Source organism: Prinia subflava, chromosome 2, assembly GCF_021018805.1.
Source record: "Prinia subflava isolate CZ2003 ecotype Zambia chromosome 2, Cam_Psub_1.2, whole genome shotgun sequence".
NCBI lineage: Eukaryota > Metazoa > Chordata > Aves > Passeriformes > Cisticolidae > Prinia > Prinia subflava.
The window spans coordinates 55495332-55523214 of record NC_086248.1 but is presented as its reverse complement, the minus strand read 5'-3'; the positions used below and the strand labels follow the sequence as shown (position 1 = coordinate 55523214).

The following is a 27883-nucleotide window of genomic DNA, read 5'->3' as shown; positions in this document are numbered from 1 at the left end:
TAGGACACCCTCAGCCCACCCCAATTCCTGCAGTGAAGCAGTGGGTGGTCCTGGGAGTTGGATTGTGCTCATAACAGCTGCTGCCTGTTGCTCTGTGCTCAAGGGCTTCGTTCTTCTCATGGTGCCTCTCACGGGTTTCCTTCAACTGTGCGGATGCTTCCTACTGGTTTTCCAGGATCACCTCCCCCAGTCTCAAGAACTGCCCATTCTGAAATGAAAGAAATGATGATAGGTCACAGGAGGCCTGAATGGATGAGCAAGGACATCCTGATCAGCCTCAAATACAAAAAGGGTGCATAAAAGATATCAGGGCAGGGAGAGGTGACACAGAGGGAATACAAAGACATTGTATTGTTCAGAGATGGGATTTATGAAGCCAAAGCCTACCCGGAGTTGATTCTGGTGAGAGACATGAAGGCAACAAAAAAGGCTCTGGAAAATGTGGGCCTGCTGCTGAATAGGACAGCTGCCCTTTGCTGAAAGATGCAGAAAAGTACATGGTGTACAGGTCTTCTTCACTTTGGTCTTTGCTGGTAAAAACAGTCTTCAGGAATCCCAGGCTTCTGAGATTAGTGGGAAAGTCTACTGCAAGGAAGACTTACCCTTGGAGGATGAGAATCAAATCAGAGAACTTCTGAACAAACTGGTCAAGCATAACTCCACGGCACCTAATGGGATACATCCATGAATGCTGAGGGAGCTATGCAGAGTCACTGCAAGGGTCACTGCCCTTTACAGATCTTGGTGATTAGGGAAGGTTTCTCATGATTGGAAGAAAGGACATTTCAATTCTGTTGACATATTCCTCCAGGGGAGTCTTCTCTGGCCTGGGTCTGGAAGAGCTTACTTTACTGATTTATATATATATATATATATATATAAGAAGCTGATGGGCTGGAGTCTCAGAGATCAGACTTCGATCAGGACCTGAGCTTCAATGCAGTTGTGGATTGGGAAGAGTAAGAGTGTTGCCTGCTCTATGTTGCATAATTGAACTGTGTGGACAACAGGCTTGCACTCTCTACAAAGAATTAGAGTATGAACTGTCTTTTCTTTCTCCAGAATAAATCTGGTTTAAAAAGTCAGTAAATTGCACAAAGTAGGCAGCAATATCTGTCACTCTTTAATCCACTTTGTAATCCTTATGAAGTTTTCACCTGAATCATAGATGGAGGAAAAAGAATAAGAACTTACTTGGAAATCTGTGTAAACTTTTCTGTAAAAATATGTCTATTGATCATGAAAAGAATACATAGAATTAAAATAGTTAAGAACTGAGGAAAATCACATTTGTTTCACATAAAATGAAATGAGCAAATGGGGCAGGAAGACACTGCTTAACACTATAAGAATGCTATTATGACTTACCCACATTTAGAGTGGTAAACACTGTAGAGTGAGAAGAATTGCACATGACTGCAAGCGATGTTATGACATTGAGCATGCACAGTGTTGGCTGCATATCTGGAAAACAACTCTCTTCATCAGAAAATCTGCTGTAGAGCAGCAGACTTAACTCCACCTTAGTTTTCTGTAAGTGTTCCAGTGTCAGGCTAAGGAGTTTTGGGTGATGTACCATACCCAGAATACACTACTGGCAGAAGGATAATAATATTCTTCTTATTCCTGAGGACTAGTGATGTCACCTGTTTAATGTCTGTATAGTCTCCTGTATTGGTCCCTGTCTCCTGATACTGCATACATCTTCCTCTACAATTCCATTCAGCAAGGTGTGTCTTAAAACCAGTTTGGTTCCTTGCTCCAGACTCATTATACTTTCCTAAAACTTTGCAGTACTGCCAGTTCTTTCAGTTTCTAACCCACGGTGATTCATAACCATATTAAAAAATATATATATAAAAAAAAAATCAGTGCAACATGGTCTTTAAGCTCAGAGAGTTCCTTCCCCTGCTTTCCTTTACTCACCAATGTACTTAGGGAGTGCAACCCATGTTTGCTTGCACTGTCTTTCTCAGTCTCTACCTTGCAAGACACAACTCTCATCCCCTGGCCATTTCAATCATCCTCTCTGCGTGTTTTGTTTAAATTAGCTTTGCTGAATAAAAAGTATTAGAAAATGTATTTAACCAGAGGTTAAATTCCCAGTGATGCTTTGGATTCATCTCCAGACTATGTTGAAAATATCGGATCTGATAAATCTTAGGATGATGTGTGACTTGTTCAGAACTGGTCCTGTCTGTGTTTCACAGTCCTCCTCTGACTGGCTAATAACTTAATCTGCTGTAGCATACACTCTATCCTGATTTCCAACAAATGAACCCCCAGTTTTCAATGGAAAATTTTACTATATACTTCTAGGTGTGTTACGTCTGCACTTTGATGATTTAAATGCAGGGCAGAGATCTAAATCACTTAAGAAATAGAATCCTGCTGCTGCTGTATTTCTCCCTGCCATGAGAATAGTTAGCTCTTCCCTTTTTATGGAGAAAAAGACTGACCTAAACAGAAATACAAAACATTGCATGTTTGCATGACCTCATCCTAGTCTTGTCTCTTTGGAAAGTACCCTACACTTGACATGCATTCCAAGTATACACTGCTTTGCAAATGTTTTTGTTTATTTCCTCTTCCCAGAACTTATTTTAAGCCACTAGTTCATAAACAAAGGTCACAACCTTACTTTTATGCACAAGCTTGCCAGTATAATTGAAAGTGGAGTCATGACCCCAGAAGTGGGTCTTGACAGACAGATGTTCTGAGATTCAAAACCCCTTCTGACCTCTTTTAACACCATTTAAGTCTGTAGTAGTGTGAAGCACATCATGAATGCAATGGGAGAAGATGAACCTCCACTTACCATCACTTGAGCAGTTCTGATGAACTCTGAAGCTCTCAGCCTCAGCAGTAATCACATTGCTGGGCTCAAGACATAACTCCTAAGTGTTTACCCAATGTGCAATCAATAATACCATTTTCTTTGTTTCCACACAGAGTGTTTTTAAGCAAGTGCAATGAAAATAATATAGGAAAACTCTCAATAATACACATGTACCTCATGAGTCTATTCTAGGCCTGTCTACTTAAGCTGTGAAATCATTCTGACATGCTGATAAAGTCTTTCCAGGCTTCCATTGGGATCATACACATCATTCTCCTCAGATATATTGCACTCAGTTATTCCTGTGAGCTGAAATAGTTTGGTTTAATTACAGAACTGTTCATGCCCAGATGGTGCTCTGGAAGGAATTCAGAGGCAAACATAGCCATTTTCCATAGAACAGGGTCAGAAAAAAAATAGACGCAAAGACCTGCTGTCACAAACATTAAGTAGGTCAAGGACTGGCACAAAATGAAGAAATGCCTTATATGAATGACTGTGACCAATGATGAAATGTGTGCCAGAGCACTCTGGTCCCACTGTTGTCTGGATAGTCAGTCACCCTTCTCACTTGTGTACCCAAATGTCCTTCCCAAGAGCATGAGATTCCCTTTCTCTCACTTCAGAAGATGGCTGGGAGGCAAGGGAACATATATCCAGATCCTGGAGCTGAGAAGCTCCCTGGAGAAAACCATTTTAGACAGTGAGGCTAAGTCTGTGTTAGTAAATCCCACAGTGCCCAGAACAGTCCTTTGCACTGGATTGCAATTTTCTCTATAGTTCCTGTTAGAGGGCTCCCAGGTATGCTTTAGGTCTCTGCCAGCCAGCACTCCCAAATAATTCCTAGATATGATCTGTGGTCTGAACATTCCCAGGATCATCCTCAGTGGGGACTTTGTGAGCAAATATTCTATTTTGCCATCTGAAAGAGTTTATTAGAATAGAGATAGACTATTCAATCCAGTAAGCTGGTGTAAATTATATAGGTGAAGTGTTAAATGTTCCATTAGATTCAGTAAAGTTATTAATGAAGTGTTATTGTGTTTAAGTTCTTGGGGTCCTTACTGTAGGACAGTGAAGAGCCTTTCTGAAATACTCTGTGCAAGAAGCGAGACTGTGAACTGCTTTCAGTGGACCTGAAGGAGGCAGAAGCACTCACTTTGTTCTTTTTGCTGTTGTGTATCTGCTCATCCTCAATCCTATCTGCTCCAGGGCACAGAGACAGAGATGGCAGCGGTGCTTGGGGAAGGATACACCAGGCAAAAGCATAAACTCTTGCTGGTGGTGGATCCTCTGTGACAAATGGCACCCACAGCACAGCTTGGCCTCTATTCTGACTGGCAAAGGCAGGAACCATCATGTCCACTGGTCTCAGCCAGAAGTTTAGCAGACTAATGCTTCAGTGATCTATACCCTAACAAGAAAGTTTCCATCAGCATGACTGAAGTCTCCACTTTAAGTGTCAATACTTCATTTCATTCTATCATTTATTTTATTTCTTTCCTGAAGAATAGATTATGCCCAATATACTTTCTATCATGATGATACTACTTGGTTTTCCTTTTTCTCCTTATGAACCTCTAACATCCTTTCTTTCTTTTGATGCTGTATTCTCCTCTTTTAGTTTAGACCTATCTTTTATCTCAGTGGTCCTTCTGAATTTTAAGTAGTTTTGCCACAGTTCCTGATTTTTGTCCCAAATTTGCCAAAAGGAAACCAACATGCCTCCAGAGGAATAGTACTTAACATCTTTAAAGGATTGTGCAAATGTCTGCTTTCAGAACTTAACAAAAATAAATCTTCCTCTGCTTTGATACCATCAGTTCAAGGTCTATGACTCTGAGCCCAGGTGTTTCGTTGGTGTCCAAACCCCAGAAGACAGCAGGTAGGACTGGGCATCAACAGCCAGGCTGTTGCCATTGTTGTATTTAAACTGTTCTAGACATTGGGCACTTTTGTTAGTATTTAATCCACTGTGCTTCAGCACATGTGTTCAGCTATAGAACAGCTCTTGAACAATGGGAGTCTTTTTTACTTGTCTTTGAATTTATTAAAATCTAGATAACAGTGCGTATTGTGTGCTGTGCCAGCCTTTTTCAGTCAAAATTACTGAAAAAACCTTCTCAGATGACACAAGTTTTCACTACAACTTTTATCCCTTTAAAATAAAATAATAAAAAAAAAGTTGATAATGAATATTCATGACCACTTGGATATACAGGTGCACCTTTAATCATATGGAGAGCTCAAAGAGTGGGTAACAAAGACAGCACACACCTCTGAGAAGGTCTGAATGACTATGCAGTGGAATATAGAGATTGAGTCAAATGAGAACTATAACTCCAGGATCCTCCCTAGTGCATTTTACAAGCCAGACCAGACTCCTAGGGAGGTCTGCCAGCTCTGCATGCCTCCCCAGCCTGCTCCCAGCTTCTGGTCACACCTGCCTCCCAGAGGCAGCATGGAACCCCAGCTCTGCTGTGGCTGGGCATGTGCACTCACTCCCCAGCCCAGACCGTTGGGATAAAAAGCTTTGTACGAAGGTCCAAATATTGAAGTCTCTGTGATGGCAACAGACCAAAAAGTCTGCTTTGTAAGAAGAAAAGTTTAGTAAAGTTCTTTTTCTGGCCTGGAGACCCCATGAACTCTCCCCAATGCCCACAGCGCTGCCTGCACCACTAGCAAGGAGTAGCCAACTCAATTAGTCCCTTCTCTTTCAAAAAGGACGCAGGCCCTTGAGCCATGCCAGATGCAAGACACTGGGCCCTGTAAGAGCTGGAGCATAGGCAGGTTCAAGATGGCTTGCTTCCTTTTAATTACTTACAGCTATAAATCTGAGAGTATAAACTCTCCAAGGCTAAACAATATCTTCTCCCATGACTTATTAAAGTTGAATGGCATGCAGTCTTGTTTTTTTGCCATGCTGTTTCACAGAGCTCTGTCTCAGACCGGTTGGCGAAAACTCACTTTAAGATGAAAAGCTTTTGGAAAGAGAACAGCACATTCTGAGCACATAACAAGTATGTGTTACTGAGGCAGGAAAGGCTTTCTCTTATTTTAAAAGATAAGCTCATTAGGGATTCAGCTTGTGTTTTGTAAGGGATGTTGCAATGGCAACAAACTGGCTCCTTAATTATCCTAGGTGGAACAGACTCACCTTCTCACGTCTCCTACATATTTCTCTCCCTGTCCAGATATTCTGTTTCTCTTGCCTTCCAACCCACATAAAAAATTGCAGGTTGTGCATTTTCCCTTACTCTGCCTGGGAGAGTTGTGTTTAATTGATTGACTGATGATTGTGGACAACTTCTAGTCTCTCTCTGAGTGTAAGGTGGTCTTCTGCTGAAGTAAAGAAGTAAATAAAACATGAAGCTGTTAGCTTCTAGAAGCTGTTTGTAGCTGTGTCCTATATATCTGCAGCTGTGCTTCTCATAATCTGCTTCTCATAATCCACTGCTTTCTAGTACTGAAGCATTCTGGTTCACAAAAAGTAAAATTTTGACCATATTCTGTTATCTTTCTGCTGGATTTCCTTCTTTTCCTGCAGGAGGATAACAGTTCTTGTCCTGTTCTCCAAGACCATCCCTCTTGCATCACAAGTCACAGCTTTAGTGTTTTCCCACTTCAGGTTATCCACTCTCCCTTCCCCAAACCACTTCTTAAAATCCACAGTTCTCATATTCTTCAGACTTCTCAAGTTTGCCATTTGTATCAAACCCTAGGGAAGAACAAGGAGATCATGACAACTTCACAAGGATGTGTAAAGCCGAATCAAATCATCTTGGCCCCCTTTAGAGAAGTAGATACAAGTGACCATTATGTCAAACTCCTTGTTTTCCAACTTTGCCTCAAAGGTGCACAGTTTTGGCATCTTGTCTGTTCCAGCATTTCTGGGTCGATCCCAACATGAACACTGGAGGCTTTTCTCCAGTGTATTGTGTATTTCAGTATCTCAGTGTATGTAGTATTTTCTGTGAATTGTTTCACCTTGTTCTGCTGTTTCCCTGTGGAATGACAACAGTAACACTGTTATGGTCAACATTGTATTTGTACCTACTTAATTGCTATTTCCATATTTTCCACTGAACAAGAGGACAGGGAGGAGGGGTCTCCCCACTTTTAACTTGTAAATTATAAAAGAAATTACAGAGTAATTTGACTACTTTGTCTTCTTTCTCTCAGACAGAGGACTAGCTTTTATTTTACAAAAACTCAAGTTGTTTTGGTCATTAAACTCACAAAGTGTATGAGGAGCCAGTTGCTTTTCCTGACCTTGGTGTCTAGATGTAGTTTTCAAAACTCTTCTTTGGCTGCATCATTACAACTTTTACAAGACTGCAAAAAATAATGACAAAAATATAGGGTATTATTAGGGGAAAATACTGACTGAGATGTTAAAGGGAATATTAACTTTGGACCCAAAAGGGACATTGTGACATCATAAGAAAAACATTCTTAAACATTGTGTTCCAAGCAGGAAAAATGAAGAAGTCTTGGCTTAAACAGATGGTAAATGCTGCCTTGCTGAAGCAATTTGCTTTTGTCCATGCTACTGTTAATTATGTGTGTATATATTTGTCTACATAAAAGTTCCCATGAGAAAAAAATCTTTCTTTTTCTAATGACAAAATGGTAGCATCATATTTCATTCCAGATTAAAATATTTTACATTATCCAGATCAAAGTAAAAATGTCAATAACAACTAACAAATTATTTCCTTCAGTTGGGCAGAAAAGAATGAGAAGAGAAACAAAAAAAGAGAAGAAAAAAGCCACAGAGACAATTAAAAGTAGATGAGGAGCAGGAAGCAGCCAAAACAGAGCAGAGATTTTATCAGATGGGCATACAGAGAAGCTGGCTGGCATGACAGTGCTTTAGGGGTTGGAGAACAAAAACGATGCTGTGAACACTCTGCTCTGCTTTGATGCAGTGACTAGCCTCATACCTAAGATGAGAAAAGACACTGTGTACAAGTGCCACACCATTTTATGAGCACTTGGCATTCAACATTAATCATTTTTCCTCACTAGAAGCAGCTTGCCAAGTATTGTTCTCTGTTCTGGGAGTGCATTCAATGAGCACTGCACCTACCTAATAGAGACTGAAAGCTGGCCTAGAGTTTCACTTTGAAGGTATTTTGTAGGAGCTTTCCTGTCATAATGCATTCATTTCCATAGGATTCAAAATCTTTAGCTCTTTAGGAGCTACGTGGGGACACAGCTATGTGGGGGTCACTCCATGCAGTTCAAGTGTCCTGCTTCCAACAGGCTCCATTTTCCATCAATCTGGGAAAAGATGGAAACCAACCAGACAACTGCATAAAGCTCTCGTGGTGGGAAATGCCTTCCTGGTTCCTGTGGAGATCAGCATGAGCATGAAGATTGCATGAAGCATGAGATTCGATTGCCTGACTCCAGATCATAAAACTTTTAATGCTATTAGAAAGCCTTTAGGCTCCTAGACATTTTCTTGAAATACAGCTACCATGTCTAGCTTGATGACCCCCTGTAGAACAGGCCATGTGCCTGGTATTTCCTTCTACTAATCATCAATCATTAATATCATCACATGAGCCCTGTACATAAACATATGCCCCTTTTCAAGAAGCAAAATGCCACCTGGCCTTAGATTTCATCAGAAAAAAAAAAAAGGTCATTCCCGAATTCAGGTTTAATAGGACAATTTGCTTGCAAGAAAAGTCTGCTCCTCTACTTCCTATGAGCATGTGTACACACACACACCACTGGAGAGCCCAGACCTTCCCTGCAGCAGGGACACCCTCAGAGGAAGCACACGTGTGTCAGCTGTGCAAAGTAGGTCACCAGCCTGACCATCAGCATTTTGCCCAGAATCTCACTCCCAGCTTTGTGTTGCACCTGCTGTTTGGCCCAGGGGCTTGGGTAAAAAAACTCCCTGTGAAGTAACCGTGGTTTGAAGAACCTCAGGTCTGAGCTGTTCTGGGAGGAAAGGAAAAAGAGAAAGGCAAAGTGAGGTAGTTTACTGTAGGTAGTTTACAGGTAGTATAGTCAGATAGATTATACCAAAACCTGCTGGGGCAACTCACACCATGGCCCTGCAAGCAGACTTCTTTTTACTTTCATGCAGCTCTTTAACAGTACAATGGTGTGCAGAATGCTGTGGTCTTCCCCTCCTACAGTGAGCAGAGGACATACACACAAAGATATTTATATATCTAAAGTAATCAAAAGATATGAAAATGAAAATAAAAATAATTGCTTACATACTGAATACCTGTGTAGATGGCACAGAGAAGCTGAGAGAAGACAAGCAATGAGCTCCACCATACAGCAACTATTTCCTTCCTTTCTGTTTGGACGTGTAGCTGAGTAGGGATTGAAAGCCTTACAACTGCCAGGAAGAATATGCCATATACAATACATTTGTGCTGGAAAGTGTCAATATATAGATATATTTGAAATAATAAAAGTACAGCCAAATATATATGGCTCTACATAAATATCTCACAATTTCAGAAAAAGTATAAATAATTGAGATTAAAGTGACCCATTGCATGGGTGATACACTGGCATCAGAACGAGAGGGGGAAAACTCCATCTAATAAAATGACTGGAACTAGAATGGGGGAAAGATAGTTGTTCTACTAAGGGGTTTTGTTGACTAAATTCTTTATGTTATCAAATCTTAATTTGATTTGAACTTTGTGTTAAAATAAAGGCAAGAACTCGAAGTTAAATCAAACTAGAATAGCAAATTTTGCCCAGTTTTAAGATGACATCACATGTTTTTATAGGGTTTCTACCTGAAAGCACTTTTCATCCATGACTTAGACAATGGAGAAAGTGGACTGAGCTACAAAATTGAGATCTGGATTTTTAATTTCCTTTTGTCTTCAAATTTTAAGAAAATTTGTAGCAAGACTTGTTTTGACACAACCAATTTAAATGGCTGCAGATGTTTGTGAGTCCTTGAATGAATCTGCACTAGAACAATTCCCTGACATGACCCTAGACAAATTTTAATCTCCCTTCAGTCTTTGGAAAGGCCACTCTGAACCTTTTAGGCCTCAATCAGTTGTCACTAGTCTCAGGGTAGAATCCTGTCATTCAGAAAACATGTATCTGTTCATATACAGTTGTTCTCTGTAGGAACCAAAGAGCTCCACTTTTTCTTTCCGGCAATCTTTTTTTTTTTTGTCCCGACATCTTATTTATGCACTTTGTATATTAAACTGGGGCAATCCGTGAGAAAGTAATATCTGCTAAGAAGAGATCTGGAAAAAGCCAAATTAGAAACATTTCTTATGCCTATGTAATAATCGGTTTTCCGTTGAATTAGAGAAGAAAGTACAGGATAAGCAGGGAAATTATAGTACTTTAAAATAAGCACCTTATGAAGATTCTGTGACTTGAATTCCTTGCCATAAATATAGAGTGAACCAACTGATTGTTGAAAGCAAGTTTATTGAGGATTAATCTTCATGTAATTGATGCATGATTCCTGAGCTTGAGAAAATCTGTTTTAATGTTCAACTGGCATAAAACAAACCAAGAATAATGAACCCTTAAATATATATTGAAAGTATATTGGAGACATTTGTTTTCAGACTGTCACTGAAGTATTTCTTTGCTAAGGACATCAACATTTTATTTCAGAAATATAGAAATAATCACAGGCTCCCATTTTTATTGCTTTTCACTGAAGACATGATTTGGGTAATTAAGTATGCCATTTTAGATTAATCCCTTCCTTTTCTTAGAAGATGAAAAAGGGTTCCTCCCCACATTTGCATTCATTAAAACCTGTAACTATTGTCTACTGTTCATGCCAGCATTCTAATGACTTCTCAAAATTAACAACATTAAGGTTTGAGAAGTAAAACATTAATTAAAATAACTCTCAAAAGTTTTCTTACTGCAGTAGCTCAGTAAAAACTTTGCAAGTGGCATTGGTGGGTGGGAAATAGGCATCACTCTGAAGCTGTCACCACTGCAAAAAGGTTTATTGCTGCACTGCACTAACAAAACTGAGAACTAGTTTTTTTTAAGGCAAGTAACCAAAGATTAACTTGTCTTCTTGAAATGCTATTTTTCTTTCCAGAGGATGTTGCGGGGCTTGGGTCAAGCTATGGGAAATTTTGTGTGGGTTCTGTTATGCTGCTCACACTCTGTTGGTGCTGGCCTCCGTCTCACCTTCAGCCCTAGATCACAGACAACAGGTCCCACAACAGCAATGCACCTACATTATGCAAGCTGGTTCTTGTGCTGGTTCACTCAAATAGACCCCTGACCTCAGTGCTTGGGTACATTTTATTATTTGTAAAAGCCCACTGTCTTGACTCTGACTATAGGCAATTATTTTCTCTCCTACCTCAGAGAGGCTTTACAGGATTGAGGCTTTTGTTTTTCAGTTTCTTGACAGATTTGGATAGGTACTTGGCAAGAAAAAAGTAAAATAATTATTGAAATAAAATGAACTGGTTCTCATCCTCATGTATTTTAAATTATATCTCATAACAATAGACCCTAAATCGTACAAAGCAAACAAAACCAGTCAGAAAACCATCACTGGGGAATTCTTGGAGGCATAAATATACTTCCAGAGGCATGTCACGTAATGTTAACAGTTACTTTATTAGTCTGTGCTAACTAGTGTGTTGATTTTTTTTTTTTTAAGATTCTGCAGTTCTCTGCTTCCTGAGAAACAATAAAGCCTTGGATTACTCAACAGGAAATCATATTTTTTTCAGAACAGTTTATTATTTCAACCATTCTTTTACACTTATTCTTTTGGAAAATACAACAGAGAGGAGCAGTTTCTCCCAAAAAGGTTGCAAGGGTTTGTTCATCTGTTCCTGATGAAGAAACCCTCTTCTACAGTTCCACAGCATTTATTTTTGTGTTCAGACTGAGCTTCTTCATGATGAGAATAAACAAATGGGTTAAAGCAAGTCCTCTTGTTATATATCTTAATGATCCCTTTCAAAAGCTTTAGTTTAAAAAGCAGTGTGGCCCCCATGACAGCAAATATCCAGAAACCTCACAATCAGAATTTACATAAACTCCTGCTACAGAAATCCTATGCTTCATGTTTGACAGATGTGAAATTGAAGCACAGAGTTTGAGGATACTGAGTCTGTTGTGGCTCTGTGGCTCAGTGATTTGTCAAAGATAACACAGGAAGTATGTGACAGAGATTTTAATTTAGGTTTCCTAAATTTGTGGCTATCATCCTGACCATCCTCCTACCTCTTTCCTCTCATCAGTAATATCACCACAGTGATCTTTACCAAGCATCAAACACATATTTTGAGAGGAAGTGGGAGGTAGTTGCTAAGGCTAAAAAGAAAGTCTATGTTTTAGAAAGGAAACAAGCCCCATGCTTGCCAGCTGGCATCCACAGTTAGAAAATGAGCTTTGCTTTCTGTTCTGGGTGCAATTATAAGTGCTCTTCCTTGAGTACATGTGCAAGATATACATAGAGGTGAACTGCCACAAGTTGGGCAATAAAGTAACCAAGCATCCAACACCACTGACACTTAAATATCCTGAGAACTGCTTTCTCTAGGAAAAGAATGAGATGTTTCCACTGCTGTCAGTTCTCTCCTTTTGCTCTGTGCAATAGGGAGGCTTAACCTTGCTTTGCTCCTGGTCTTGTGACTTAACTTAGGTGAGGAGAGAGAAACCCTCCTCACCTAAGTGGCATCATGGCCAGTCTTCAGAACATAAAACTTTCTGCATAAAACATCCATATTAACTTTATAACACAGAACTACTGTGGAGAAACATCCTGAGATTGGAAATTGTGCTTATGAAGTAGCCTCAAATTCCTGTGCATCTCTGGCGTGCCATACCCCTACAAAGTCTCCTGCCTCCAGGAAAATTAGACATTTTTAATAGAAAAGGCCCCTAGCCATAACTGCAATTGAGGATCTGTTGTTTTGGAGCGACCTTAAGCATTGCCCACATCCATCCACAGGACACAGGAGATTATGTCCTCTTTATTATCTCCTCCAGAGAGAAGCAAAGCATGTGAGAAGGTAAAACTGCACAGTTACCACAAATGTACATGCAGTAAAGGTGCAAGTCTGTTGTAAAACTGCATTTCTTCTCAGCAGTGGAATTAAACAGTGAGATAAATCTGATAAAAATAATTCTCTGAAACTTTTTAGGAAATGATTGTTGGGTTTTTTGTTGTCACACAGGGATGCCTTTGCCAGCACCATGAGAATTCAAGCGAACTCAGTGTCCCCGTTTGAGCTGAAAATGGCCATGACAAACAACTGGAGGGTGCTGATAGCATATTATCCTCCATGAATTCTCCACAATATCCTTGCACTGCTCATTTAAAAGAAGAAAAACATTTCCTGCCTGGATACATTACAGCAGAGGGCAAATGTTCTGGAATGACCCAAGACAAAGGCAGAGTTTTTGTTTTGTTTTCTTTTGTCCTAATGAGACTCGGAGAATAATAATGGTTCAGGATACCAACAAATAGCCGAGTTGGGCTTTTGCTCTACTTCTCAGAAGGAAGAAAAACAACCTCCTTGGACTGCAGACATTTTTTCCTTATACTTGTCTTATATCTCAATCAGGAAATCTGCTAATAATGGCAGGCTGGTATTGCTTGTGTTAGACTGTACGTTAAAAGGCTTTCAAGTATTCATATTTCTTCCTTATTTAAGGGTGATACAGATGCTTTTGCTCAAGATGTTTCTCTTCCATAGCTGTAGCTGTAGCAACAATGACAATGACTGTTAGTAGCCAGGCATAGAACTGACTTATTCATCAGCACGGAAACAAAACAATAAATGGGAAAATATCCCTTATACTCAGAATCTTGTTTCTAATACTTTTAAATAATTTCACAGAAGAAATTAACATTTGAAGATGTACTATTTATTCAACTAAAGTATTTTAAAATATCTTGAATAACATTAAGTCATTAAAGTCAGAATCAGAGAATGACAAGATTTGGAGAATCTGATGCATTTTCCCATCAGAAGCAAGATAACTGGATTTGAACTTTGACTACTGTTTTCATTACTTTTGTTCATCTGGCTTGCAGAGAACCCTTAACACCACTGTTTAGTGCAATAGGATCCAGGGCCAAGGTTTTGATTGCATTTAAAAATAATTTCTTGTGTAACAGAAGAATATATACAAAAATATTCAACTCCTGCTTCTGAGCCCAACCTTCCATAAGGTATAATATCCACACTCACAAGAAGTTTCCACTTTCCTCAGCTCTTACTTCAAAGGAGAAATAAAAGCAAGAGGCACATGTGGATGATTCTGCTTTCACATCACTGAAAATCAGGCCTAGATCCAGAAAGATCAAGTGAGCTGTACCAGCACAACGTTACCATTAGCAGGAACACAAGTGATATACAATACTGCTGTAACTGTTAGCAGAGTTCTGCCTTCTTGTGTATTTGTTCTTGTCATTTTGACTGTCTGCCTAGAACCTTTTCACATGCTGAATTTTATAATTATGCTAGCCCCTGTTTATTTCTTTTTCCCTGGTGACACCCACTCTCAGAATTTTCTTTGAAGTTCTCCTGATAAGGTTAGGAAATCCTGGTAGATCATGAACTTTGAACAGGGTTTTAATGCTGAAAGAAAACTAACATCAGATCCTTCTTTAGGCCAAGTTTGCAATCTTTGCTATATAAATCTCCGGATTACTTCATTTTAAAAGTCTTGGTAAACCAATTTGAAGTCTAACAGTAATTTTTATTTCTCTTTTAAACTCTCTGCTTATATTGTCAGGAGTCTCTTGGCTCCTCGCCTTTTTTTAGCACAGAGAGCACTTAGCAAAGTACTTATTATTAGCAACAGTTAATATATGGTAACTGGATGCTTGGGTATGCCCCCTCCTTCTTATAAATGGAATTGGTAACATGCAGCATTATCTCTTTCCTCAAGCCTTTTTGCATCATCACATCTCTAATATATTTGACTATGAATACACCTGAATATGTAAACTTGTTAATATACACTATAATAATGGATTAAGACTCATATCACAGAACTATCACAAAGTTATGGTGTGTGGTCAAGTCAGTTCCTCTGGATACTTCTGTAATTAAAGGAGAGAAACCATTACTTCTAAACATCACTTGGTCTTTCCAAGTTCAGATCAGTGAACTGAATTGTCTTGCCTTGCAGTTAGAGCATGGAATAGATGTCAGCTTTCAAGTGGAGTGTCTAAATGAGGTGAATATGAATTCTGACCACAGGAGATGACGTCCCTAAGCTCACGGTGAATGGAAAAGGATAAGACAAGGAATAGTGTTTCAAGTTGAGAGATGATAAATTTCACTCCAGACTCTTATCATATTGTTTGAAAATGTTAACATATAAGACTAAGGGCAGCAGAAGTTTCATTAAAGCATCTTTTCCCAATGTGGACACACAAGATTCTGAATCTATTGTGAACAGGAAAAGTCACTTGTATAGGTATAATGACCAATATTCAAGTGAAGGTGAAGCACAAGAAAACTTCTCAAAAGATCAGAAGTGCTAAAAAATTTACACAGAAGGTAAGTTAGACTGGTATAATGGGTTTGGCAAGGCAACGAAGAGGGGATACTTTTTCCTTTTTACAAATACAATGCAGAAAAAGAAAACACACAAGGAAGATTTAAATGAAAGCACAGCACTGATAGAAGACTAGATGGGAACACAGGATGCAAGATACAGGATGGTTGTCAGAATGAAGCAGTGCAGCAATGTGTCTTTCTGGATGAGTGATTAACTCTTGGCTTTATGTGTGACCCCAGGAGAGAGGCTGAGAGCCCTCCATTCAACAGAAATGGAGAGTGCCAGGTCTTTTGAAAGAGGTATAGCAGATGCCTCCATTTACATAGGACTCAAGCCCCTCTCTGGTGCTGACACAACGCATATCACTGCTGAAAACAGATTGCCTACAATAGTTAAAGGGGTGAAAAAAAGAAAATACTGCTTGTCCTTCTCCACTCTATGCTTACTTCTTTTAAATTGAACATTTTGCTAACTGCTTCCATGTGTCATATTAATACATGAACAAATGTCTAGAAAAGTACCTAAAAAATATTAACAGTTATTTTACTTTTCAATTTAAATCCATTATCACTCTTCCAAGATAGGAAAAGACACTTTCACAACAACCTTCTGCTCAAACTACTGTTAGGAAGGTTATAACCCCTTGAAAAAGATGTGTGAAACTGAAAATACTGGCAACCATTTCAGCAGAAGATCCCCACTCTACACTGCTATAAGAAGGATTTGGAAAGAATGATACTTATGACATCAGCTATCACTTTCTTCAAGAACTTAAAATTTTTTCTAAAAAGTTTTTTATCATCTTACCAATGCTGTAAAAAATGTTGTTGCATCCCTAAATGTGAGCCAGATTAGGCAGTCAAAAAGGAATTAAATTATCCTTACTTTAAACAGAACTTGCTGGTGCAAGTAAGGACATTTTGGACATAGCCAGTGCTGTAGAATCTGACCGAATATTAATAGACACTAGTGAAATGGTCTCCAGTTACAGCCGTATGTTCAGTTTAGAATAATCTGTGTTAATGAAGAATGGTTTGAAGTACACAAATGCTGTGGAGAAATGCTACACCAGTACCCCATTACCAAAACTGCATTTGGTACCAGTAGATATTTTGTCCTTCAAGTGACCACTGAAGGGGAAGACAACTTAGAGAGAATTACAAATTTTTGTGCCAAAAGGAAAAGACATTTTGATACAGAATTCCATCCAGCCAAAAATATTTGCTTGCTAAAGGCTGTAGGTCTAAATAAAGATATTCCTGTAAGGGAGCAGGAGTCAAAAAGTTGCAGATAAAGAAATACACACAGGTGAATGCTAAGGCACAGGACACAGGCAGTGTGTATGGATCAGAGTGGACATTAGATACAAAAGCAAAACTAAGCTTTTGAAGTACAGGTATTGTTGCAACACTAGATTTTTCTGGCTGTGCTCAAAAGCTTACATCTCCAGTTTCCTTTTACTAGGCCTCAGCAGAGTGGGGCACCTGAGAATTGAACACCAAACCATGTGTACTCCATCACTGACAGCTGCCGAGAGCAAGTCAGATGGCACAGGCTGAGCTTTGGTACCTGCTTTCCCCAAGATTTTGGTTGATGCCCAAAGAAGAGTGAGTCACTTTATGCAAACATTGGGTAAAATATAGAAACTGCCCTGCAGCCTGCTAACTCTTAAGTGTCATGCTCCCTCTCTCTCTCTTTCTGGCCCAGTGAGTGTTGGATTCCTCATTGCATAAGGCTGCTTCTTTAACAAAAGCCAGATGATTAAGAAATTCTTCAAGGACATCTGAAAGCAGACTTCCCACAAACTGGGCAATTCTATTAGGATGAAGTAACTAGTTGAGAACTAGGGCAGGATAAATCTTACCCTAAATGTCCATGAAAGTACAAACCATGACTTAAATTCAGAACTGGACATAATAGTCCTGACACAGAACTAGCTTGTGTCCATTCTTCTGAAGCTCAGAGATAACTAGATTTGAAATGCTTTAAATTAGCTTCTGGTTTGTTTGTTTTTATGAACCATGACCTCAACTCAGGGATCAGGAAAAGTAACAGCACAGCACTTTGAGCCTGCTCACGCTCATTCACCACAGGAACAGGTCAATATTTTGTTCTTTTTATAACACACTTTTTATATCATGTCTTTTTGTATCTGGAGCCCAGAAACAGAGATACTACTTCAGACCATGGAGTACGTATTGCCATTGAATAACTTGCATCCACAGAAAGGCCAAAGAGCAAACAAACAACAGACCCTCAGAGCCAGCTTGGCCTCAGTGCTGGGGGCCAACCTGCTGAAAAGCAGTGGATCTGAGAAGGACCTGGGGCTGTCCAGGAGCCAGCAGCGTGCCCTTGTGACCAAGAAGGCCAACAGAACCTTGAGTGTGTTAGGAAAACCATTGCCAGCAGGACAAGGAGGTGATCCTGCCCCTATACTCAGCCCTGGTGAGGTCACCTCTAGTGTGTCCAGTTCTGGGCTCTCCAGTACAAAAGAGACATGGAGCCCCTGGAGCAGGTCCAGGAGAGGGCAACAAGGATAATTAAGGGACTGGAACATCTCCCTTGTGAGTGGAGTCTCCCCCACTCGAGATATTCAAGAACTTCCTGGACACAATCTTGTGTCATGTGCTCTAGCATGACCCTGACTGAGCAAGGAATTTGGACAAGATGCCCCACTTCCACCTGACCCATTCTGTGACTCTGGAATCTTTCTACAGGCTACCAGTGAACCCTGGGTGTATTTTCCCTGGGCAGGATGAACTCACTACCTCAGGAAGGTGTTCTCACAGCCACATGAGGGGCCTTGAGCACCAGATGCAGAAGGGCTGCCCCTTCTCCCTTGGGTATGTCCAAGTTGCAATCCAAATTTGTTTCTTATCATATCTGTCATGCATATGATGACTCCAAAGACAAGTGTATGCTTGAGAATTTCCACATCCTCATGAGCCTCAGGAAGTTAAGTCCCTTAGAACTCAGTACAGCTGTATTTTGGACATCCAGAAGTTTCCCATAGGCCCCAGTCAGGACTGAACTGACAATGATGTTTTCTACCAAGACAAGTACTTCCTTTAACAGTGGGTAGGTAACCTGGAAGCTTTCAATCATGGGAAACAACTCTAAGTTGTAAAGCTGTAAGTATCCCCAGAAATTTGCTTAGAAAAAGGAACCTGAGGATACAAAAAATTTCTTTTTTTAGTCTTCAAGTACCATAACATATGGCTTGCAATATTTAATCTCACTTTTCCCAGCAAAGTACTTTTATAAATCTTTTTATATATATTTTATCCGTCTGCTAGCTTCTGCACTTTCTGTCTCACTAAATCCCCCTTCCTCCTATTAAAATGAATTTTTAAAAAATTCTGTTCTGTGCTATTGACCCATCTCATGGTAGGACACTTCTGTGATGTGGAAAGCATTACACCCTGTTGGTTTTGTGGTGATATCTGGCTCTCATGGAGATGCGGTTTCTACCCACTCATCTTTCTTTGGACTGATGTATGCATGTTGAAGGACAATATTACAGAAAAATATTATAACATCCTGGACAAACTGCAGCTAGAAGCTTTAAAAATCCTATTAAGGATGTATGGCCTAACATTGTTCCTGTGGTTCACACTTTCTTAGATGAAACTTCTGAGAAAATCCAACACTATATGGATCACAATTTTCTGTGGCCTACCCCTATCCTGCATTAAGCAAACTAACAAAAAGCACCTAGAGCTGCCTTGAGAACTGGGGTTGAAGAAGAACGCAAATTTTTTTGATAGAAAATTTGGTGGCAAATTAATAAAAATATTAATTAAAATATTCCATACTACACTGAAGACAGAAGAGGTAACATAATACCAACATGCTAAGGGGCTTCTTGCTCTTGTTTCCCTCTTTAGGCAGACTTCTCTGGTTAAACACATTTTCCAGGGCACAACACAGCCTCCTTACCAGGAGAGGAGTTCTGTTTCATTACAACAGCCAGAGGTCAACACAGGAGAGTGCCTTTTCATCAGGAAATTTGAACGCAAACTTTCAAGTATACTTCTGCCCCAAAACTAATTTGTTCTGACTACAGGCATTCTACTTTCCCATAGCTAGCAATATATAGAATAACAGATAAATAGACAGCCATGTAGACAGGCAGACAGACAGATTTTTTACCAAAGCAAGCATCTTCTCATGTACAGTTTTCAAAGACCTATTAGAAAGACTGATTCTGACAGAATAACCAAACATTGAAAGCGGTAGCAATTAGAAGTCAAATTGCAATGTACAGATTCATAACCCACCTACAGTTCTGTGGTTCTGGCCACATCTGTGTCTTTATGATGAAATTAGGAAATGCACTGTAAGCCCAAGTCATGGTCCCGCAAGGCTAGGAGAAAGCTGGATGTTATTTTCCACAGAAGTAGCAGACATGCCTGAATTCACAGTCCTCAATTTGACATGGAAACGTCTTGCTATGGAAAAGTTTTTCTGATCCACAGTAACAATAAAACAAATGGTGTGCCAAATACCGTTCTCCTTGGCTAACTACACTGATAGTTGGGTCCTCTTGTCACATTTTCACAGGACATGTTTGAACACTATATTATGCTGCTACCATGTCTTTACAGTTTCTAGATCAGAAATGGATGGACAGCTTGGAAGAGAGAAACAAGTAGTCATTTAACCTGTACCCATTTAGAAAGTGAAGTTCTTGGAAGATTCAGCTTCTCATTCCTGGATGTCTTATGCATCTGAAGTGATGTAGAATCAATTTCATGGAAAGAAAAGATAATTTTGCTTCAGAGCTCACACTCTCAGTTAATGGGAATAAATCTTTTTTTTTTTTTTTTTTCTTGTCTCTTTAATTCTTATTTTGAAAATGTAATTATTGTCTGGGAAATCTGACTCCCGTTAGCCACCTGCCAAGTTCTGACTCACATCTGTGTACAAGATGTTCCCAGCTCTTGTGCATGTATTTTTATGTATTTGTAAATAGTATCATATGGGCTACTTTCTAAATGCACAGAAAGAAAAGGAAAAGGACCCCTAGCATAACCAAAGGGTCAGGTTCTGGGAGTTCTTCCCCCCTTACTTGCTTCTGTTTGCATCTTTCTGCTTTTGATGTCTTTTGACAGAACTGTTCCATATGGTTCAGAACCAATCACAGAGACAAGCATCACTAAGATATGGCAAATCTCCAGTCCCTGTTTTTGATAAGATGCTGATGAATTAGTCTACAGAGAATATATGGTGTCTTGACAACAAGCTGGCTGAAATGGTTTATTTCCCACTCCTGAATTACAAGGTTGGAGCATTTCTCTAGTGATTCAAATGTAGTAACAGTCATGGTATGAGTCTTGCATTGATACCATTTTCCAGCACACTCAATGACATTTGGGCACTCCCGAAATTAATTTGGGCTCTTTCACATATGTGTGTTCACGTGTGTGTGTGTGTGTGTGTGTGTGTGTACATACTGACTGAGAACCAGGAAGAAAGAGAGACTTGCTGGTTTACGATGTGTATGGTTCCTGAAAAGGCTTTACTCCTAATAAACACGAAGTATCACTTTTAATCAATCACCTAGACTGGCATTGCACTCAAATTTGGTTCAATTTCCCATTAAGACTTAATGTTGGAGGGATACTCTAAGGCAAAGAGGAGCACTGAAGGCAGAGGAGCAGTGTCAGGTGCAGATGGAGCAGGTCAGTCATTGCACCCAGAACCTTGACAACTACATCAGTGGTTAACAGTCAAGCAATTGCTCTTTAACTCTGTACTAGTGCATCAGTAATTTATGCAGACTAGGAAAGAAATTCCTGTAGGAGTTGCAATTTGTTTCCTGTTAGTTTGTTGCTGACATCCTGTTGGCTGTTCTTGCAGTATAGCACTCAAGGAAACCTGAAGTCACACTGTCAAGACTTGCAGCCTTTATTCTGGTGAGCTGCAAAAGACCCTGGAATTTTTGTAAGCTGGAAATAGCTGGAAACTTGCATTAAGACAAGTCTGGGACAGCCCCCCCGATCTCCCTGAAGTGAATACGTACCCATCTGGTTGTTCATCATCATCTGTTGAAAAAGCAATTACTATGTAAATAAGACTGCCCTTGGTCCTCAATATCCCTCTTCAAAATGGTACAGAGCAACAGGATGAACCCAAGTGCTGCTGAAAAAAAGACCAAAGTCCCCACAGCTAAATTCTAATAAGTCCTGTAGGTCTGATGTTTTGGGGTGACTCAAAGGAGATTTCTTCAGAGTAAAGTATGGTAGAAGAGATGGAGTATACTCTGGTAGATAGGTTTGCTCACAAGGAGAAGTAGATGCACCAATCTCCCTGGCATTCTTCCTTGTCCTGTGGCCAACTGTGGCTTGAGGAAAAGTACAAAGACAAGAATGATGCATTCATCTGGGAGAAATGGCTTCTGTTTCCTTGCTATAGATCAGCATTGCCTAACTTTCTCAGTGAGTATTTGGTTTTGAAATTCAGACTTCTAAATGATTTAAAGGATGGAATGCTGAAAGCACAAAAGAATGGAAAAATCAGAGAAAACAAATTCTGGTGTCTCTTGAAGAGCAACTTGAGACTCTGGCTGTTACTTCATCCACTGATTCCATTTGGCAGAAGTCAACCATATAATATCTCCACAGCACACACAGCTGCTTCAAAGTACCTTCAAGTTGCTCTCATGCTGTGTTTCTACAGAGTGCAGAATGTATTCTTTGCTCTCTTCTATCCTGATTACCTTCAACCATAGCTATATCTCTTCAGGAGAGGAACAGAAAATACTCAAAAGCCATCCTGCCAACAAACAAAACTAATTTCCATTAAGTAAAGATTAATATATGGACTTTGCTTCCACAAAACAAAACAACTTTGTTTAGGCAGCTCTATCTGAAAGGAGTGTATGCTAGGACTAGGCAAGAAAAAAAGTTAAATTTGAAATTTCCCACAGTAAATAATGTCAGAAGTACAAAGCTCCAATGAGGGAGGTTTGTGAGACTGACAAACATTATCAACAGAGACAATGATGCCTGCAACTATGTATCCTTATAAAGACAGAAATAGTATTATTTGTTGGGGTTTTCCTAGATTCCTGAGTATGACTGACATGACCTCAGGGAACTGCTCCAGGATGTCAGTAGCAGTCTCACTGCTTTCTGGAGCAGCTTGAACTTACCGTGCAAGTCTTGCAGTACCAATCATCCGCAGTCCCAGGCTTATCACGCTGGCCAGCCAGCTTTCGGCAGCAGCTGCAGGGGCAGCATGGCTGGAGCTGCTCCTGTGTGCCCTGAAGATAAAAAAAGAACACCCTATCTGACTCACTGAGTTAATATCTATCAGCTCTGCCAACACTGTGTTCAGTGTCTGGGAAGCTGATATAGTAAATTTCTGCCCATATTGGTAATGGCAGTGATTCACTGAAGCACTTGGAAAGATGTTTAAGATCATGTAACAGGCTTAGGATTTCTCTACCTGGCAAAAGAAATAGGGATTTAAACTACCATAAATTCTCCCTGAAACACTTCTTTTGCATTCGTTTTCTTTTCAATTTTTGCTAGCTTTCTGTTCTCAACCCTTTCTTTCTTCTCTTTCTTTCTTTCTTTCTTTCTTTCTTTCTTTCTTTCTTTCTTTCTTTCTTTCTTTCTTTCTTTCTTTCTTTCTTTCTTTCTTTCTTTCTTTCTTTCTTTCTTTCTTTCTTTCTTTCTTTCTTTCTTTCTTTCTTTCTTTCTTTCTTTCTTTCTTTCTTTCTTTCTTTCTTTCTTTCTTTCTTTCTTTCTTTCTTTCTTTCTTTCTTTCTTTCTTTCTTTCTTTCTTTCTTTCTTTCTTTCTTTCTTTCTTTCTTTCTTTCTTTCTTTCTTTCTTTCTTTCTTTCTTTCTTCTCTCTCTCTTTCTCTCCTTCCTTCCTTCCTTCCTTCCTTCCTTCCTTCCTTCCTTCCTTCCTTCCTTCCTTCCTTCCTTCCTTCCTTCCTTCCTTCCTTCCTTCCTTCCTTCCTTCCTTCCTTCCTTCCTTCCTTCCTTCCTTCCTTCCTTCCTTCCTTCCTTCCTTCCTTCCTTCCTTCCTTCCTTCCTTCCTTCCTTCCTTCCTTCCTTCCTTCCTTCCTTCCTTCCTTCCTTCCTTCCTTCCTTCCTTCCTTCCTTCCTTCCTTCCTTCCTTCCTTCCTTCCTTCCTTTTCTCTCCTTTCTTCTCTCTCTCTCTTGCTCTCCATTTCTTTTTTTCTTCTTCTTTTTTCACACTCTATTTTCACCTCAAACGTGTGTATGTGGGCAGCCCAGGAGTAACTGTTACAGCTCACACATAAAATTCATGTGCATCTTCATAATATTTCTCAGATGATGCTTTTCTCTTGTTGCAAGTGAAAGGTTCATGTTTCAAATGTCAATTTTAGAAGAACAGACTGAGCTACAAGAAACATATTGATTATACCAAAGTGTATGATCTTGGATTATTACCTGTTGATACTGATTACTTCTGTGAGCCTGAATTTTGACCAACACAACTGTACAGAAAGTTTGGACCCTGAAGTTTCCACAGGACATACCTAAACTTATTCCTTTTCCTATGAATTCATATTAGTTTGCTGATGACTGATTTAACACACCAGAAAAATTACTGTTATGTAGAAATATGATAGTAGATGAGAAGGAACAAGAAGAGAAACTCTTAAGTATTAATGGTGAAGGTCAGGGAAAGGAAGTGGCAAGGTTCAAAATAACAAGCAAAAATGGTGTATTTATTTTGGGAATATGGGAAAATGGGCTTGTGGGAAGGAAGGAGTCTGAAGGGTAGAAGACAATGGAGTTGAATTAAAATTGAATTTGAGTGCTCCAGGGAGGTAGCAGAAGAGCCTCACTGAGCAGCTGCCACAGGATCAGTAGAAACTGAATTCCTACAACTCTTCTTGGGAAAGCTGGACTTCAAAGGAGGGAAACCCGTCCTTCACTGGTCATATCTCCCGCTGGCCTCCCCACTCCCAGGAACAGCTCTGGATATCAAGTATGGTGTGATATTGACATACGTAGAGGTCCAGGGAGGAGTCATCAGTGAAGTCTATGTCACATTCATTAATTTCCACTAACTTTGTTTGTTCTATCTTCAGCAGAACCTCTGAAAAGAGTACTGTATTTGTCAGGGCCTAAACAAAACCCTTGCTTACTCTGGTGCAAATCAGCACAAGTTGAATGTCACCTATTTAGGTGAGACTGGAGAATATGCCTGGGACTCATTTTCTTCAAGTGAAAACCCAAAACTAAATGTTCATAAAGACCTAGCAGTGGGGAAAAGGAGGGTTGGTTGTTTTTTTGGTTGGTTGGGTTTTTGTAAAAATTAGACAGAAAGAACCAAAACAAAGTGCAACTCAGTTCATTCAAGGTGGTATAAGAGCAACAGACAAGACTGATGCTTCACAGCAACATACCAGCTAGGACAGTTCTCAGTATGTAGCATTCTTCAAATATTGAAACAGAATAGTGTTTAGAACCTGAGTTTGCTCAAAAACACTGGAATGAGAAAAATACTGAAAGAAAATAGTTGGCTACCACTTACATGGTTTCTGTTTCCCTGGAGTTGGGAGAAAATATGTTACTAGAAGCAGTAATTAGTGAAATTATAGAAAGGGACAAACTGAGGTCTAGGTTAGTTAGACATACCTATTGCCTGCCAGCTGTAAGGAAAAAAAAAAAAAAAAAGGTGCACCTTTCTGATTTTTTTCCCAAAAAGTACCTTGTGGCTTCACTGAAGAACTAGAAAACACCCTCACACTGGCACATCCATAGAATATGGTGCTCCCATGTTTTTTCCCATGTGTCTTTCTTTGACTTTTGGCAATATAATCTAGCCTTGTAAACCTAAAACAAAACAAAACAAAACAAAAACCAACCAACCAAACAAAAAAAAAAAAAAAAAAAAACCCTAAAGATCTATGGGCAAACAAAATGTAGTACCAAATAATATTTGAGGCTGATGTGGTAGAATAAGAAAATGGATAAATAATTTGTGAATTATAACTTTGACACTAATGGGGGAAAATGCTGTAGCACACTTCACACCCTCAAATATTTGCTGTTTTCCTGTCTTTGCATGGGGCCAAGTTCTTCAGCTCTGTATGCACCTACTCTTTATAGTTCAACAGCATCAAATGCCAATGTAGAATGACATCGACTAGTTCCCTTTTAAGTTTCTTTACACGGAACTGAGAATATTTGCACATTAACTCTGAAGGCTAATCATTGAACTTCCTTAGTGAAAGAGAAAACGTCAGTCACATTTTCTTTTTCTGGCTTTTTTCCCCCCCCTTTTTTTTTTGGAAGGGGTTGGGGGGGGGGGGTGGCATGGGAGGGAGATTAAAAACATTTGATTTGGCCTGAAGTAAAAGTGCATACTTCACACATATTTCTAACCAACCCCCAAAAACAGTCTCTGGCTTTGAACGTGTTGAACAGGAAGCCATTTAGTGTTGGAATGCTTGCTTTGCTGGTCCAAGAAACACACGTACTTATTACTCCTGGGCTATCTAAAAAGTTTGAGGGTGAAAAAGTTTAATTTATATGTAGAAACTTGTTTCCTGTTTTGTTTTTTACCCTTCTGTGCCAAGGCTGTTTTTAAAACTCTGTGATAGGAAACACATTTCCCTTTTTCTCCCTTTCGTCTCATTTTATTTACCCAGCTGTATAATTCACTTCAATTTATAGCTCATACTCCTACCTGGCTGAAAGTCCAAAGACACAGTTAGAGAGAGGAAAAGATGGATGTTGTGTTTGCATAGTTACTGAGGAAAGGGAAGAATCTGGGTTGATGTGAAGCTGCCTTTATATCAATATCAGGGGAGTGGTGGTGGGAGACTTCTCTTTCAGGATGTGCCACAGTGTATGTTGAAGAAAGGTGAGGAAGAGGGCACAAGGAAAGCTGTACCAGTGTAGAGTGTCCCATGATTATTGGGATATATGCATATTTTAAGTCTACTTACTTTCTCTGAATGAGATACCCATCTCAGCAATTTTACTTACTTTGGAACTACTTGAGCAGCTAAAAATAAAATTAGGTAAAACAAAACCAAAACAATATAATAATAATATTATTAATAATAGTAGTACTAGTAGTAGTGATAGTAGTGATAGTAGTAATGAAAAGACTAAAAGATCCATTCACAGATCTTGGGTGTGCCTAACACATAAATATTTATGCATGAACTCTGCAAAGGCATTAGTTGCCCAAAGAGGAAGAAAAGCCTTCCTGAACAAGAGCTGTAAGATCTTATAATGAAATTTTGCATATAAACTAAGATTTCTACAAGTAAAACAAAACTGGGGAGTGCCTGTAGAACTGTTTTTTATTATCATTAATTTGGAGTCATTGTTCCAGCCAGACTTTTAGTAAATGGAGGGGTTTTGCAGAGATAAAGTGATGGCTAACTGATGGCTAACAAAATCCATTGTGCTCGTAACTATAAATGTCTATTACAGCTAAAGAGAACTGCCAGACACAATACATTATTTACTTTACCATTTAAATTTATAAGACTATAACAGTCTTTGGAACAGTCTGAGCCTTTTTTTTTCCTCCAGCATTTCAATGTTGCCCAGTATAACAAACAAACAAACAAACAAACAAAATTTCCAAGCTAGTAGGCAGAGCAAATGCACCAAGAAGAAATCAGATGTGATTCCCCTTGTGTGCTCTCCTGGGAGTGATGTTAAAAAACCCTATTCCTCTCTTTTGCATTGCTCTTCCTATGGAGGTCAAATGCTGTATGTTAATAGCCTCAAATTAAAGATTACTGTAAATGCACATGATTTCTTCTGTACCTGCAACAGATCCTTCACTTCCTTATTCCTCTATTGCTAAGAAAGAAGTCAATAAAATAGTGAGTGCACCCACCAAACCTGTCCCAGCCAATCCTTCCAGACTGTGTGGCTGGGGCAGAGCAGTTGCTGAGCACCATTACCTGCAGTGAGCTCTCACGGGCCGCCACACCGCATCACCTCTGCACTGGTTGCTAGAAGGCCACGCACGGGACTGAAGAGATTTCACTCAGTATCTGCCCACATTCTGCCAATATGCCTGGCCAGACTGCCTGCCACACCCCAGCTGGTGCTGAAGCAGAATTGTCAAATCTCCCTGGGAGGCAGAAATTCTTGGAAAAGACCATCGCATTTGTAGCACGTTTTCCACTTTCACATAGGTTGCTTCCTATAGCTGGTGGCATATCCCAGATGGTGCCATATGTGCTGGATGCAGCAGGTCTAAAGTTCAAGATCTTTCATCTTTCTGGTTGGTGTCCTTTCCTGAAGAGAAGGGTCAGCAACAGAAAGAATAATTGTTCCTTTTTTCTGCCAGAATGGCACAGTCTCCTTCCTACGGTGTCTCTGAAGCAAAGCCTCATGCTGGCTCGAGGAACTGTTCTGCCTCTTCTCGCTCCAAGGATCTCGGATATGGGAAGGAAGAAGGGCTGAGCCTTCAGTGCACATCACGCTGTTCAAGGAGAAAAGATGCTGCATTTAACACTCAAGTGTTTGGATGCCAAATGTTCTGCAAGGGACTCG

The 27883-nt window shown here is 39.7% G+C and overlaps 2 long non-coding RNA genes across 3 annotated transcripts in view; one reads left to right on the top strand and one right to left on the bottom strand.

Annotated features, from left to right (window-relative positions):
• Positions 1-27883, top strand: part of LOC134546834 (uncharacterized) — an 86662-nt gene that overhangs the window by 32725 nt on the left and 26054 nt on the right. The window contains exon 4 of one of the 2 annotated variants that reach the window (XR_010079274.1): positions 13024-22471. The exons of the other annotated variant lie outside the window; for it this stretch is intronic. This is a non-coding gene — a long non-coding RNA (uncharacterized LOC134546834). Of the gene's footprint in view, positions 1-13023; positions 22472-27883 lie in introns of those variants that run through there. 2 annotated transcript variants of the gene reach the window in all.
• LOC134546835 (uncharacterized) lies at positions 7-27670 on the bottom strand. Its single transcript, XR_010079275.1, has 3 exons — positions 27286-27670; positions 22521-22631; positions 7-208 (listed from the first exon to the last, which is right to left on the bottom strand). It is a non-coding gene; the product is annotated as an uncharacterized LOC134546835 (long non-coding RNA).